The 13,869-nt window shown below is 38.3% G+C and overlaps 2 long non-coding RNA genes across 5 annotated transcripts in view; one reads left to right on the forward strand and one right to left on the reverse strand.

The window, feature by feature from the left end:
• The window catches only part of LOC120369774, a 103,708-nt gene that overhangs the window by 24,313 nt on the left and 65,526 nt on the right, over nt 1–13,869 (forward strand). The gene's annotated exons all lie outside the window — the stretch shown is intronic.
• The window catches only part of LOC120369773, an 89,621-nt gene continuing 80,753 nt past the window's right edge, over nt 5,002–13,869 (reverse strand). For all 4 annotated transcript variants that reach the window (XR_005583393.1, XR_005583391.1, XR_005583390.1 and 1 more), the window contains one exon: nt 5,002–5,281. This is a non-coding gene — a long non-coding RNA (uncharacterized LOC120369773). The remainder of the gene's footprint in view (nt 5,282–13,869) is intronic.

Here is a 13,869-nt window from a genome sequence, read left to right on the forward strand (position 1 = left end):
TTTTATCCTCTCATATAGCTATTTTTATAAATCACAAGTGACTGATGATTTATAAAGTTTGGTTGCAGCCAATCTGAAAATCAAAGTTAAAAAATTAGATAGGAAGTATTTTAAAGTATTTGTTCTGTAAGACAATGGTCCTGCTTTCCTCTGACAGAACACTGATATAGTGAGCTAAGTACCCGATCAAGCACTAATACAATGTAGGAAAACATAATTTTATTTACTTACATGCATAACATTAGTTGAGGGAGAGGGGGAGAAATCAGTAAATTTAGTGCAGCTAGGGGGATATTTGTTCAGTTAATGTGGTATTTTCTATAATGATTTCTGATTACCAAAATGCATAGTACAAATGGTAATCAGTGCCCCTTTCAAAGCAAGTGCTAACGCTGAGTACCTCCTATCAGTTTAATCACAGTGTGTGATTCATACAGTAATGTGTCATAATTGCCCCCCACAAAGTTGGCTTGAGGGTCCCATTTCATTTTAATATCACTGGACTTTATAAATTACTGAAACTCAACATGGTTTCCTTGAATGTTGCATACTTCATTGAGAGTTCTGGATGCATAATTAATCTTAAATAAGGTTATCATAAGAAGGGTGATTTTTTTATTTTAAAAAAACCTTTTCTGTAATAGGATAAAAAATTAATAGTAATGCTTTTAAAATTTCATATTGCTAGGCACTTTTCTTTTTACCTTAAGATCTATTCTGATTGCAATCTCTTCAGATAATTAAATCTATTCTTTCAACAAGGGTAGATTAACAGAAATAAAAAGCTTTCTGATGCAACCGTACACAGTTTCAGACACCAGGGGGTTTATTCTCATTTTGATGCACCGGGAGTTGCACATATAAATCATTGCACATTGAGATGAAACTATAACTCTTAACAAACTGTAAAAAAAAACAGAGAAAGCTAAACAACATATGAACTTGATGCTGTGCATTATTTTGAGAAACTACAGCCAAAAAGGCGATTTAAGCCACCACTTGGCATGCAGAATTTTCTTGAGATTACTGAATATAAAGTCCCGGACTTCAAATTTTCATATCCGCTCACAGAAGTTAGTGTATAGTTCGCTAGAACAGATTGAATTATTCATGGTGAATATATTCTCCCACAAACCGAACCCTTATTGCCTGTTTGTGAATTTTTCGCTAACCAGTCCTGAATTTTTTTTTATTAACATGTTTGTTATTCACAAAATGTTCACTGAATACTTTATGGGAACAAATTGTTTGTTTAACTGTGCATTTTGGCTGTTTGTTATCTGTGGCGTGTGGCTGTATAGTTTCTACTCTTTGAGAGAGTTCAAAGAGTGGCTGCTTAGGAGGCAGAAGAGGGAATGCCTTTGGGAAGGTAAAGATCCATGCCCAATGGTCACTGAAGTAGATGGATGAAAGTTTTCATACAAATCCTTTTTTTTATGCCAAATAACACAGATTTGGGGTGACCAAAACCATTCATAAATGCGGGTTTAATTAGCTTCATTGTCTACAATAAGGTTGCCAGGGGTTTTAGCACTAGTCTCAATTAAATCACTGGTTGCACTGGCTGGAGTTTTTGGCGAAATACCCTAGAGAAGTCCGAACTCAAGACTTTATTCTTTTTTAATAAAACTGCTGAACCATTCCATTATTTTATATTGCCTCTCTGAACTCCCTCAGGGAATAGCCTGTTTGCAGTCTTCCTTTTCAGTGGATTCACTGTTATACCAGATTCAAGTCTGCCCCTCATTAACAATAATTCACAAACCTCCAGCTGTGCTCCTAACCCTGACAGAGAGCTGCCAAACAAAGCTTGTTAAATAGATCACCTACCAGTTTTGAAAAAACACCCAGCTCTGGTTCTAAAAACACTCAGCTCATCAACCATCACTTGGTTTCCAGCCATTCATTGCAGAATCTAGCACAGAATCTGTGCCTGTTTCTGCAAGCCCTCAGGAATTCACACATTTTATCACAATGTTTGCCTTTCAGACTGGATCTTTATTCATCTCTTTAATGAAAGTATTGTACTTGAAGACTTAGCGTTTGTCTTACACTGCATCTGGGGGTGAGCCTCCCAGTCACAGATTTATGCTACTGAGGCTCTGGCTAGCACAGTAACAATAGCTGTGTAGACATTTTTTGACGTACCAACTCAGACTAGAGCTTTAATTCTCAAACTCGGGGGATGGGGTGGGCTTGAGAGCCCAGGCTCTAGCCTGAGTTGGTACATCTACACAGCTATTTTTAGTGCACGGTCATGACTCTGTGGACCTGGGCTGGGAGGCTCACTCCTAGATGCATTATAGACATTCTCTGATAGGCTTCCCTATTAATTGTATTGAGCAATGGGTAGGTTTTGCATCAGAGCTTTTCAAATGGTGGGAAGGGTGTTCTTACTAGTGCAGGTCAATTGTGTAGAATGTAAATGATCACTGGAAAGTTACCAAAGAGGGTTCAAGTTGCTTTTGATCCCATTAAAGAACAGTCCCTAATGAAAGCTTAACAAAGTAAGAGACTTATTTCCACAGTAAAACTTATTTCCACACAGTGTTAATGTATGAATAAGGAATATGTATTTAAAAAAATAAAAAATAAACATGACATTAGAAAGCAGAAAAAAAACAGGAAAATAAGAAATCCCAGGAGCTATCAGTTTTGGTCTCTTGGGAAGATCACTTCCAGATTCATGAACAGGACTTTGGAACAAATGAAGAAGAGACATATTACTCTGAACAAAGACTTTTCAAATGCAGAATCTAGCAAGGCACTGACTGCACTGTGGTTATACAAGGGAAGGGATAGGGGTTAACAAGTTGATGATTCAGATGAAACCATCATAGACACATAGACTTTAAGGTCAGAAGGGACCATTATGATCATCTAGTCTGACCTCCTGCACAATGCAGGCCATACAATCTCACCCATCCACTCCTATAACAAACCCCTAACCTATGTCATATTTAATTTCCTGCCACAAGTTAATATACAGAATGAATGCAGCATCGGAAAGAGTCCTATTCATTCAGGTTTAGGTGAGTCTTCTGGCTTCTTGTCAATATTGCCTTGCCTGTCCTGAAAACAAAGTGTCATCTCAAACATCTATCTTAGAGGAGAGAGGGTGCAGAGTAGGTCAACTAACATGGTACTCAGCCTTAAGATTAGAATATTTGAAGACAGAGTAAAAGAGTTGGACAGATTTTTTCACTGAGAAAAAAGGTGACTATGCACATTTTCAGCCTTAAAGGTTTACACAAAATGCAGAACACGAATAGCTATCTTGTGGAGGCTCAGCTTGCAATGCCTGTGTCTTCAGTCTTTTTTAGTCTATCGCAGCTGGGCACCTTGCTCAGTCTAAGTGTCATGTCTCAAGTCATGCTCTTGGTGATAATGCACAACAACCTCAACAAATAGAAAGGCTACCAATTCATTTCCACAACTACTGTACATACCACGAACAGAAGCCAGGTTTTCTTTATGCTTTAAAAAAGAAGAAGAGGGACTGGTTGTCACCAGACAATTTGTTGTGCAGAGGCCTTACTCTAAGTTCTCCAAAGTAACATAAATTGTTTATGAACATCAGGGAAAGTTGAAGACAAACAGATGGGTACAAAGTGGACTGCTTAGGTTAAAAGGACTTGTGATAAGAGGTCTGTAAGGAAGGTAAAGTCATAGGTTGGCATGGCAATGAGCTGAAAGATTCCAGAAACAGGAAGAAATATTCATAATTGAAAGCACCAAAATGTGTCTGGAATGGCTAATGTTAATGAGATTCGGTTGTGACCCTTTCCCGAATATTGCTTGTCTGAGGGTCACTAAATGGAAGAAGGGTGACACAGATTGGACACAGCAAGCTTTACTATCATGACTGACATCCCTACCATCTCCTGGGACCCACCATGACTCCAATAGGCCTTTGCCATCCTGATCCTGAAAGGCATCCTAACTAGACCAGACAAGAAAGAGTGAACTGTTGACATTACCCACTTTGGCCAAATCCTGAACATGGGATATAAAGATTGGGTTCCTGTTCTCCCCAATGCTTCCCCCATTTAATGACCCCCAGATAAATAATGTCCAAAAAACACCCCCTACCTTATTTCTCTTCTTTCCTCACTCGCTTCTTTTGTATTCCATGTAATAAGAATGTGGTTGAGCCAGCCAGGACAAGTCCGCCTCTAAAACCCTACTGTAACCAAAGAGGAAGCTAAAGCAACACTCTGGTACAAGTTTACTAGGTCTCGGAATGGCTGATAAGACCACGTGCTGAGTGCCAATGTTTCTCCAGCAGAAAGGCTGCAAGTGAGAGGCAGCACCAGAGATAGAAGCTGCATTTACTCTCTTTGCTATTCTTCTTTTGGTCCTTTTTGTGTTACTTTTGTTTTGTCTTAAAAAAAATAAAATAAAAAGGATCAGACATCAGCAACAACTGCTCTAGATGACCTCCAGATCATCTCAACTAACATTTTCACTTTACCCGCAGAATAACAGAGTATCTTTGATACCATCTAAAAAAGCCTGTCAAACAGCAGGTTTTTCCCTACAAAAGATGTTATGCAACAAAACAGAAAAGGGAATAAAAAATGCCATTATATTGAAAGTCTTACTTAATATTTTACATTTCAAATGTTTAAAACTGTTTTTCTTCTTTTTCTGTATCTTTAATAAAGAATTTAAAAAAATTAATGGTGGTTGTTATGATGGAAATAAGTCGGCATAACTTGACACAAAACCCTTGACCACACTTAACTGTTTAGTGTTGTAACAGTGAACAACAACTTCATTAACATTTCCCTAGACAACCTTCAACCTCCCTTATCAACACAACAGATTCCCCCCTCCCCATTTTAAAACCACCAAAAAAATCACCCCTAAGGACTCCACTTCAGGATTTACAATGTGCTAAGTACATGGTGGAAGTTTAAGACAGGACTTTATGAGAGTAGTTAATACTCTATAGATACCCAGGACACATGTGCAATAGAGATGAGGTTTACATCAGTATTGATTCTTAGTCTTTTTATTTATGAAGCCCTTGGTAACCTGAAACAAAATACAAACATGCCAGTTTTCTATTTTAAGAAAGCACAGTTCAATACATAGATGTATAAGTTTTAAAATTTCATACCCAAGGACTATTTAAAATGTGAACTTCATAAAAGATATTCCAGGGATCTCATAACCATTGTTACAGAGCATTCATGTTTTCAAAAATAATTAAAGCCGAAGTTCTTGGGTATATCTTGCCAAGGTCATCTGACGATTATTCCCTGATCTGCATTGTCTGAAAGAAATAAATAGCAGTGTGATTTGTAATTACTCAAAGCACTACAGAATAAAGCTACAGTAAATTCCTTCACAGTTGAACTGAACTGTTTAACACATGGAAACTCTAATTGACAATTCTGTACCAAAGTGTAAATTTGTCAAGGAAGGATACACAACAAGTTTTTTTTAACATCTCAGTGAGTGCTGTTGTGATTTGGATCTATTACTTCTGAATATTGCATGAAGCTGACAAGCACTTGTCATTTAAAGACCACATGGAGGCATTTAGTTTTCCATTTAGACATAATAACACATTATGCAAATAAGCTTGCCAAGGAAAGCTGGAGGCTTACATGAAATAAACTGTCAAACACCAGTTGCTAATAAATGAACATTTCTGTTTAGATTGTCTTGATTTGGGGAGTTGAAACATAAATGTGGTAGATAGAATATCTTACTATTGTAAGCTGTATAGAAGTTCAATGCAGAATTACATGTAGTGAAATTTTAAACACAAAATTAACACTCCTTGCCTGTGATGAAATTTGTCTGTTCTGGAAATAAGTTGAAATTTTAATAAGTCTGTAAAACACTTCAAATATAAGACAACCTGCATCAAACAAACAAAAAAAAGCATTTTGAGTTCATGCCATATGAATAAGAAAATCAGGAAAATCACTGGGTTCATTAGAAGTGCTTACATAGGACCCAGTTTAGCCAAACCTGGATGAAGCCAATCTCTTCACTTTGGGTGATTTCTCATTCCTTTATGAACTACTAGCACATCATCTTTCTTTTTTTTTGCCAGCCAATAAGGCAGCATCCTTTCCCTTTTCTTATTTTTTTAAAGTTGTCAGTGTTTTCTGTGCTAATGGAACTATCAGGATCAGGCCCTACGCCTGGACCATGCACTATTAAAGCCAATAAGAGTTTTTTCCAGTGACTGCAATAGAAGCAGGAGCAGACTCATAGTTCACACTAGTGTAGGTTATGTAAACTGTCCAACTATTTTTACCAGTGCATCTTGATTCTAACCTCCAACATCTCTGATACTTCAGTCTTGGGTCTTTCTTCAGCAGAGGACTGCCAGTCATGCCTAACTGCATGGCATTTCTATGATATATGGATATCATACTCTATGAGAAATGGAGACTAGGATGAAACTATCAAACTTATTTTCGTTTGTGACGTAAGCACAATTCAAGAACTCAGGTCTCCAGCACACAGACCTCAATCATTCATAATGAAGATGTCAGATAAAATTATTTAAAATAAACAACATGGAACATAAATAGTTCAGGAAATTTATAATGGGATCAGAGTCGTTCAGATACAAGTAAATGGTATGTATCCAGCCCACTTCAGCAGTGAATGAATGAATGTGTAAAGAAATTAATCAAAGATAGATTACCTCTTTAAAATCCTTGCAACATCACTTCACAAATGTATTTTTATCAATATGGTACCAAAACCCAAATAGCTTCTTATAGAAATGTGGCTGTCAAGAACAAGAGAATTATGATATGGTAAAAATGACTTACTTCTCATTAGCCAGATTGTGTAATATTAAAATGAAGTAACTACATTCATATTTGTCTTATTGGTTAGTAAAAGTTCCCAAAGCTGAATATTTCTCTAATGTGATGTCAAAACACTGAGGGATTAACTTATTTGTGTATCCTATAATTTAAGAAGAATACAGATGGTTCCTGGAGTCAGAGAATATTCTGTTTTGGGGTGTAGTGGTATCTCATTGCAATTATTAGTCATTCTCAAAGCAGAAGTTGCTAAAAAACAGGTCTTAACTAAAAACAGGGGCAGTTGTGATCAGGCTCTATTCATGCAGGGCAAACGCTTATTGAAAGATATTGATTTGCAGCTCATTCATTGCAGAAATAGCCTACTTACTAAAGGTTTAATCTTGCTCTTGAAAGCAAATTAAATTCAACAGACAGTTTTGGTGCTAAATTTAGAACTTCTCTCCTTGTTTCTATTTTTAATAATGAGAATAAAATACAGTTGTTTCCATGCTGGCACCTTCTTCACCCTTTAGGAAACGACACTCAAAATTAATACTGTGTCAGAAATCCAGCCTTAATTAGCCTAATCAAATAACATTTCCACTTTAGGGAAGAAGAATTAGAGTCTAATCTACTAAAAGGGTTCCAGGCGTTTATATTTGAGTAACTGTTTGGGATGTAACCAATTTTTTTTTTTTGCTTCTTTTTAATTAATAGTTCAAGGCTATTTTCCTCTTTTTTGGAAACTGAACTGAAGGATTTGATTTTCCACTGGGAATTTAGCCTTTAAAAAAGAAATTAATTAAATTTTGCTTTACAAACTAGCATCCATGTAGTTTAAGGTATGGTACAGGGGACACTTTATCAAGTAAATGGCATGGCCTCCTCTGGTTCAGGCAGGATGGTTTGGAGAGGCAAATGGTTGCAAGTTACTTTAAGAGGCTATCACATGATGAAGTTGATGCTTAGAGTGATCCAACCAATCTTTAATCACTAAGAAGTTTGAGGATTACACTGTACTCCCTTCTGAATGATTGAGGAGGATATTAACTTTCATTTGAAACCAAGCGGACTACACATTTTAGAATCCCATTGCAAGGGAATCTTGACACAGTTTAAGACTGTCACCACCTTCTGTTAGTCCATTCAAACAATTTTGTCAATTATCCACATTCATTCGCTCCCAAATTGCAAAGGATTTAAATAAACTGCCAACTATTTGCAGTAGGAACTCATTACACAACAGGAACCCAATGTATTTTTTGTGGTCCCACATACATTAAGGACACCATTAACACTCAAAGGCATTTGAAAATATATTTCCTTGTGGGCACTTTGATGGCTATCAAATAAGCAGGGAATTTGCGCTGCTTCATAGCTTTGAAGGCAGACACCATCAAATTGAGTCAATGAAAATACACCCATTTGTATAATATTCCCACCACATTTGGTTCAAAGCAAAAATTGTCCCTGAGTTTTCATTCAGCTACTTTAGCTGTTTTTCATTTATTCTGAGATAACAGTCCACTCCAAACTAAATAATCTTCTGATCAGAAAAAGATGATTATTTCTCTTTCCAAAAGACAATTTTTTCTTTGAAGCCATAGCTGAGACAAGCTGGTCACTTTTTGAGTTTTCCTTCGCTAGGCTCTTTGGCCAAATAAATGAAAAGAAAAAAAAACTGTTGGTTCCTGCTCATGGAACATGGCATTTATTTTCTGTGGTGGTCAAAGTCTGTAATTTTGCAGAAACTCCTTTCAGGTCTTGCCAGAATAAATGCAACATTTGAACACTAGAGAAACATCAGGAAAGTTGTCTTTCTGCTACTTGCAGGGTTGTTACTTCTGTGAAATATTAAGGGATTATTAAAATGGAAATGTAGTAAATGGAAAGCATAAAGATACTGATATCAGAACCTGAAAGCATAGTAAGGATCACCATGAACTTTGATATTGCAGCTGTAGAAACAATTTTTCCTAAAAGGAGATAAATATGGGCTTGATTCTGCAAGTTGCTGAGCACTGTGGTTCTGATCCAGCAAAGTATTTAAGCACATGCTTAACCTTAAACACCAGTAGTCCTACTGAAGTCACTGAAGCTTTGCTGGTCCAGGGACAAAGGGTTCAGCACATTGCATGAGTTAGCTTTAGCTTAATTTTTCTTACCTTGGATTGATTTAGTGCACATTAGCTCTCCACATTGATGTATGTGAGTTTTCTTTTCATCCAAAGTTGTATTTTTTAGAGTTTACTGATATTCCCAAAAGGCCTGACCAAAACCACACTGTGAAGTCAATGGAAAGATTCCCATTGACTTCTATAGGTTCAGGATCATGGCCCAAGTTGCCCCTTCAGAAAAAAAAAGAGTCTTTTGAATCCCTCACTGCTAAATTAGTTGCAAGTTTAGAATCACAACTTTATTTTTATTTATACAAAATGCTTCCTAAATTTCAAAGCTTTCCATATCTTTTGGAATGCTCCAGATAAACTTTTTTAACCGTCATATTGGTCAGCCATCTGATGAACATCTGGCTAGAAATGTAAACAAATGGCCAAATGCAAACATGAACCTTTCAGTCATCCCTTGTGAATCTCAGTATTTATTAAGCCAAGATGTTGCTTAATGTGTTTAGGTATAGGCTACATACTGTGTACATGGTAGTAGTAGTATCACCAGTCTGAACACAAGGAGGAAAATGTTTAGATGAAGAGATTCATGTAAGAGGCCCCAACATAACACTGACATAGTTGTGGGGAGGAGAGCAAATCTTCATTACACCGTTCATTTCACTCATGTGACAGCTGATTTTAAACAACTACCAGCAGCTTCACTAACCATAATCCTCATCATTGTGTAAATACTGCAGAACTGCTATAGGCTTATATGTAGAGCAGTGCTGACATTATCAATTCTCTGATCAATTAACAGAAAGAGAGACTATCCTAATGGAATGGCTAAAGCCTGTTTTTTGTTCTTAGCACAGTTAAACAAAAAACGGCGCTTGAATTTAGGAATTAGTGTGATAAAAATACAACTACTGGTTTTCTCAACTTGTGATCTGACAAGAGCATCCTTGGTAGAATTTTATTAGGTTATTATTTCACTGCTCTACTCCTGATACAGCCAGTCCTCTTGGCAGAGTTTATATTAATAAATAATTATCTGTGACATGAGGGAAGAGATGCATAAAAGACATACAAATGTTCTTTTATCGCAGGCAGCATTTTAATAAACAAAGACAGAATTGAAAGTTGTGTTAATCCTGGCCTTCTCATCTAGAATACTATTGAAATAACCCCCGAAAGCACTGTAGAAAGGCACAACTGAATTGCACATAAAAAGAGGATCACTTGACTTCTAGATTATTCTGTCTCTCCTTATAGGATATCTTTATAACATAAAGATTTAAAAGAGGATACGTCTTATACAAGTGCCATTCAGCAATTTTACTTGTTTTGTGCTATAGAATGCATTAATAATGTTATTCTTTTACATTTAACATTTATAAAACACATGGCGTGAAAAAAAAAGTTTGTAGTTCTCACAGTCTAAAGAATAAACAAAGTGCCTCCAGGATTCATTTTAATGAGAAATGCCAGTGTTGCACAGCAGAAGTCTTGGGATGGGCAATGCACACAAGCAGATTAATTATAATTTAGGAGATAAGAAATGTGTGAATTTTTTAACAGCTCTTGTAGAAAATAAATATACTGTTAATCACTGACAGTTTTATGTCCTCAAAGATATTATTAACCTATAAATATATGTCACATACATTTAGGAGTTTAAAATGCTGGATATTTATTTATTTATATTTGCAGGCTACTAGTGTTTCTCCCCTTGTAACTAGCAAGGTTTTTTTTACTGTGGAGTTAGTACAGGGTTTCCAGAACATGGTGCAGAATGCATCAAATATGCAGCATGATTACCTATTAGTCCTGTGCACATCTGAAGAATATAGATTTATAATCATCAACATTCTAGCTAAGCTATGACTCCAATCTGTGCTGGAATAGTCATTTAGACTTTTCTGGATCATCAATTAAGAAGTTTCTCAAAATCCCTCTACTGGATTTCTGGAAGCTGTTTGCAAGTTAAAGCTTCTTCTCCATCCCAAAGTGGAATTTCTCTGCTAGAGAATTCTCTTCTCAACTTCCTCCAGCAAATCCAGTTGGCAGCTGATAGTCTGATGTTGGTAGTGCAATCTGTAGCCTTCAAAGTGGCAGGTGATGATAGACTAGAATTTTAATAGCCCAAGGAATTGATTTACAACCTATTTAGCCTATATGATAATGTATAAATTTTGGTTGCATTTCAGAGATGGACTGCATTTGATTTACAAGGTAAATATATTAATCCTTATTCTTGTATGGTGGGTGTATAGAAGATTTACCAAATTGCTGAATGGGTGGATTTGTCTGTGACCAAAACCTGTCATGGATACAAACTATATCCATGATTTTCTAAGAAATCTAGATACAGGTCCATAATATCTGGACAATTATATCAGCAGAATTCCATTATTTGGAACTACCACCCAGAGTAAAAGTAACTTCACGAAATCCATTTAACTTGCAGCATTTCTCCTGTTTGTTGCAACTAAACTTAACTCCTAATTTTCCCTGATGTTGTAGCCATTCCATAATGACCTTCAGAAATTCAGAGTCACTGCTGATGTCATTAGGACTTTAAAGCCTGGTCTACACTACGCGTTTAAACCAGTTTTAGGAGCATAAAACCGATTTAACGCCACAACCGTCCACACTAAGAGGCCCTTTATATCGGTATAAAGGGCTCTTTAAACCGGTTTCTGTACTCCTCCCTAACGAGAGGAGTAGGGCTAATATCGGTATTACCATATTGGATTGGGGTTAGTGTGGCCGCAGATCGACGGTATTGGCCTCCGGGCGGTATCCCACAGTGCACCACTGACCGCTCTGGACAGCAATCTGAACTCGGTTGCAGTGGCCAGGTAGACAGGAAAAACCCTGCGAACTTTTGAATATTTCCTGTTTGCCCAGCGTGGAGCTCTGATCAGCACGGGTGGTGATGCAGTTAAAAATCAAAATAAAGAAAGAGCTCCCGCATGGACGATGCGGACGTGATCGCTGTAAGGGCAGGCAAATCTGTTCTATCAGCGCTCCGTTACAGAAGACGAAATTCAAAATCATTTTTTAAATATCTCCAGACAGATGCCATAGCAGGGACTCAGCGCACTGCTGCGTGACAAGCGTAACGGAAAGCCAAAGAATCAAATGGACGCTCATGGACTGGAGGACTCAAGCTATCCCACAGTTCCTGCAGTCTCTGAAAAGCATTTGCATTCTTGGCTGAGCTCCAAATGCTTCTAGGGTCAAAAACAGTGTCCGCGGCATAGCTCGGCAATTTACGCACCCCCCCACCCACCCCCAGAAGTGAAAGGGAAAACAATCCTCTCTTGACTCTTTTACATGTCACCATATCTTTACTGAATGCTGCAGATAGACGCGATGGTGCAGCACTCAACACCAACATCCTTGCTCCCCCCACGCTATGGCTGGCTGATGGTACAATATGACTGGTATCTGTCCTCGTCATCAGCCTATTGGCACATGGGGCAGTGCAAAAGGACTGGTAACCATGATGACCAGCATCTGTTAGGTCGATCAAGGGCGCCTGGTCCTAATTTTTCCTGGTAGATGGTGCAGTATGGCTGATAACCATCGTCGTCATAGCAACAGGGGGCTGAACTCCATTAGTCCCCACCCTTCATGTGTAAAGAAAAGATTCAAGTGCCCCTGAACTAGCAGAGGGATGCTGGACTCCTCTCCTACACACTCCTTACTGTCCTGTCTGGACTACCATAGCAGCTGGAGGCTGCCTTCCACTCATATCTCACTAACAAGTCACTGTGTCTTATTCCTGCATTCTTTATTACTTCATCACACAAGTGTGGGGACAATGCTACGGTAGCCCAGGAAGGCTGAGGGAAGAACGGAATCAACAGGTGGGGTTGTTGCACGAGCACCCAATGTGAATAGAATACAGCTCATAATTTCTGCAGGATCTGACACAGAGCTGCTGTGCTCTCTGGTTCTCTGATACAGTGGTTCTCTAGTACACTTGCCCATATTCTAGGCAGGACTGATTCTATTTTTAGATACCAAAAAGGAGGGATTGACTCAGGGAGTCATTCCCAATTTTGGCTTTTGCGCCCCTGGCTAAGAGCAGCCAGGGGCACTTATGACAGCAGCAAATGGAACAGTGCAAAAGGACTGGTAGCCACGATCATCTTATTACCAATTTATGGATTGGTAGATGGTGAAGTATGGCTGATAACCATCTCTGCTGTCATGCAAAAGCATGCTGCTGTGTAGCGCTGCTGAATCGCCTCTGTCAGCGGCATCTAGTACACATACGGTGACAGTCACAAAAGGCAAAACAGGCTCCATGATTGCCATGCTATGGCATCTGCCAGGGCAATCCAGGGAAAAAAGGCGTGAAATGCTTGTCTGCCGTTGCTTTCCCAGAGGAAGGAGTGACTGACGACATTTACCCAGAACCACCCGCGACAATGATTATTGCCCCATCAGGCACTGGGATCTCAACCCGGAAATTCCAAGGGGCGGGGGAGGCTGCGGGAACTATGGGATAGCTACGGAATAGCTACCCACAGTGCAACGCTCCAGAAGTCGATGCTAGCCTCGGACCGTGGACGCACACCACCGATTTAATGTGTTTAGTGTGGCCGCGCGCACTCGATTTTATACAATCTGTTTTACAAAACCGGTTTATGCAAATTCGGAATAGTCCCGTAGTGTAGACGTACCCTAAGATTCGACTGAAGTTGAAAGACCTCTTTGAATAAGATTGAGGGTTTAAAATTCTACACTTTTAGAGATTTGAAGCAAAAGTATTTTTCCATTCACAAGCGAAAAAGGTAGAAATTTGAACTTTTCCCCATATGGGGTCAAATCTGGCAGACCTTCCTCATACTCATCTCCCATGGAAATGGATATGTTAGTAAAACATGCAAGTTTTAAGTGTGTAAGAGTCCTTTGAATTACCATCATTCAGTAAGCTGTGACAAAGGAAAGAATCTTTT

This window comes from Mauremys reevesii, linkage group 8 (assembly GCF_016161935.1).
Source record: "Mauremys reevesii isolate NIE-2019 linkage group 8, ASM1616193v1, whole genome shotgun sequence".
Classification (NCBI taxonomy): Eukaryota; Metazoa; Chordata; order Testudines; family Geoemydidae; genus Mauremys; species Mauremys reevesii.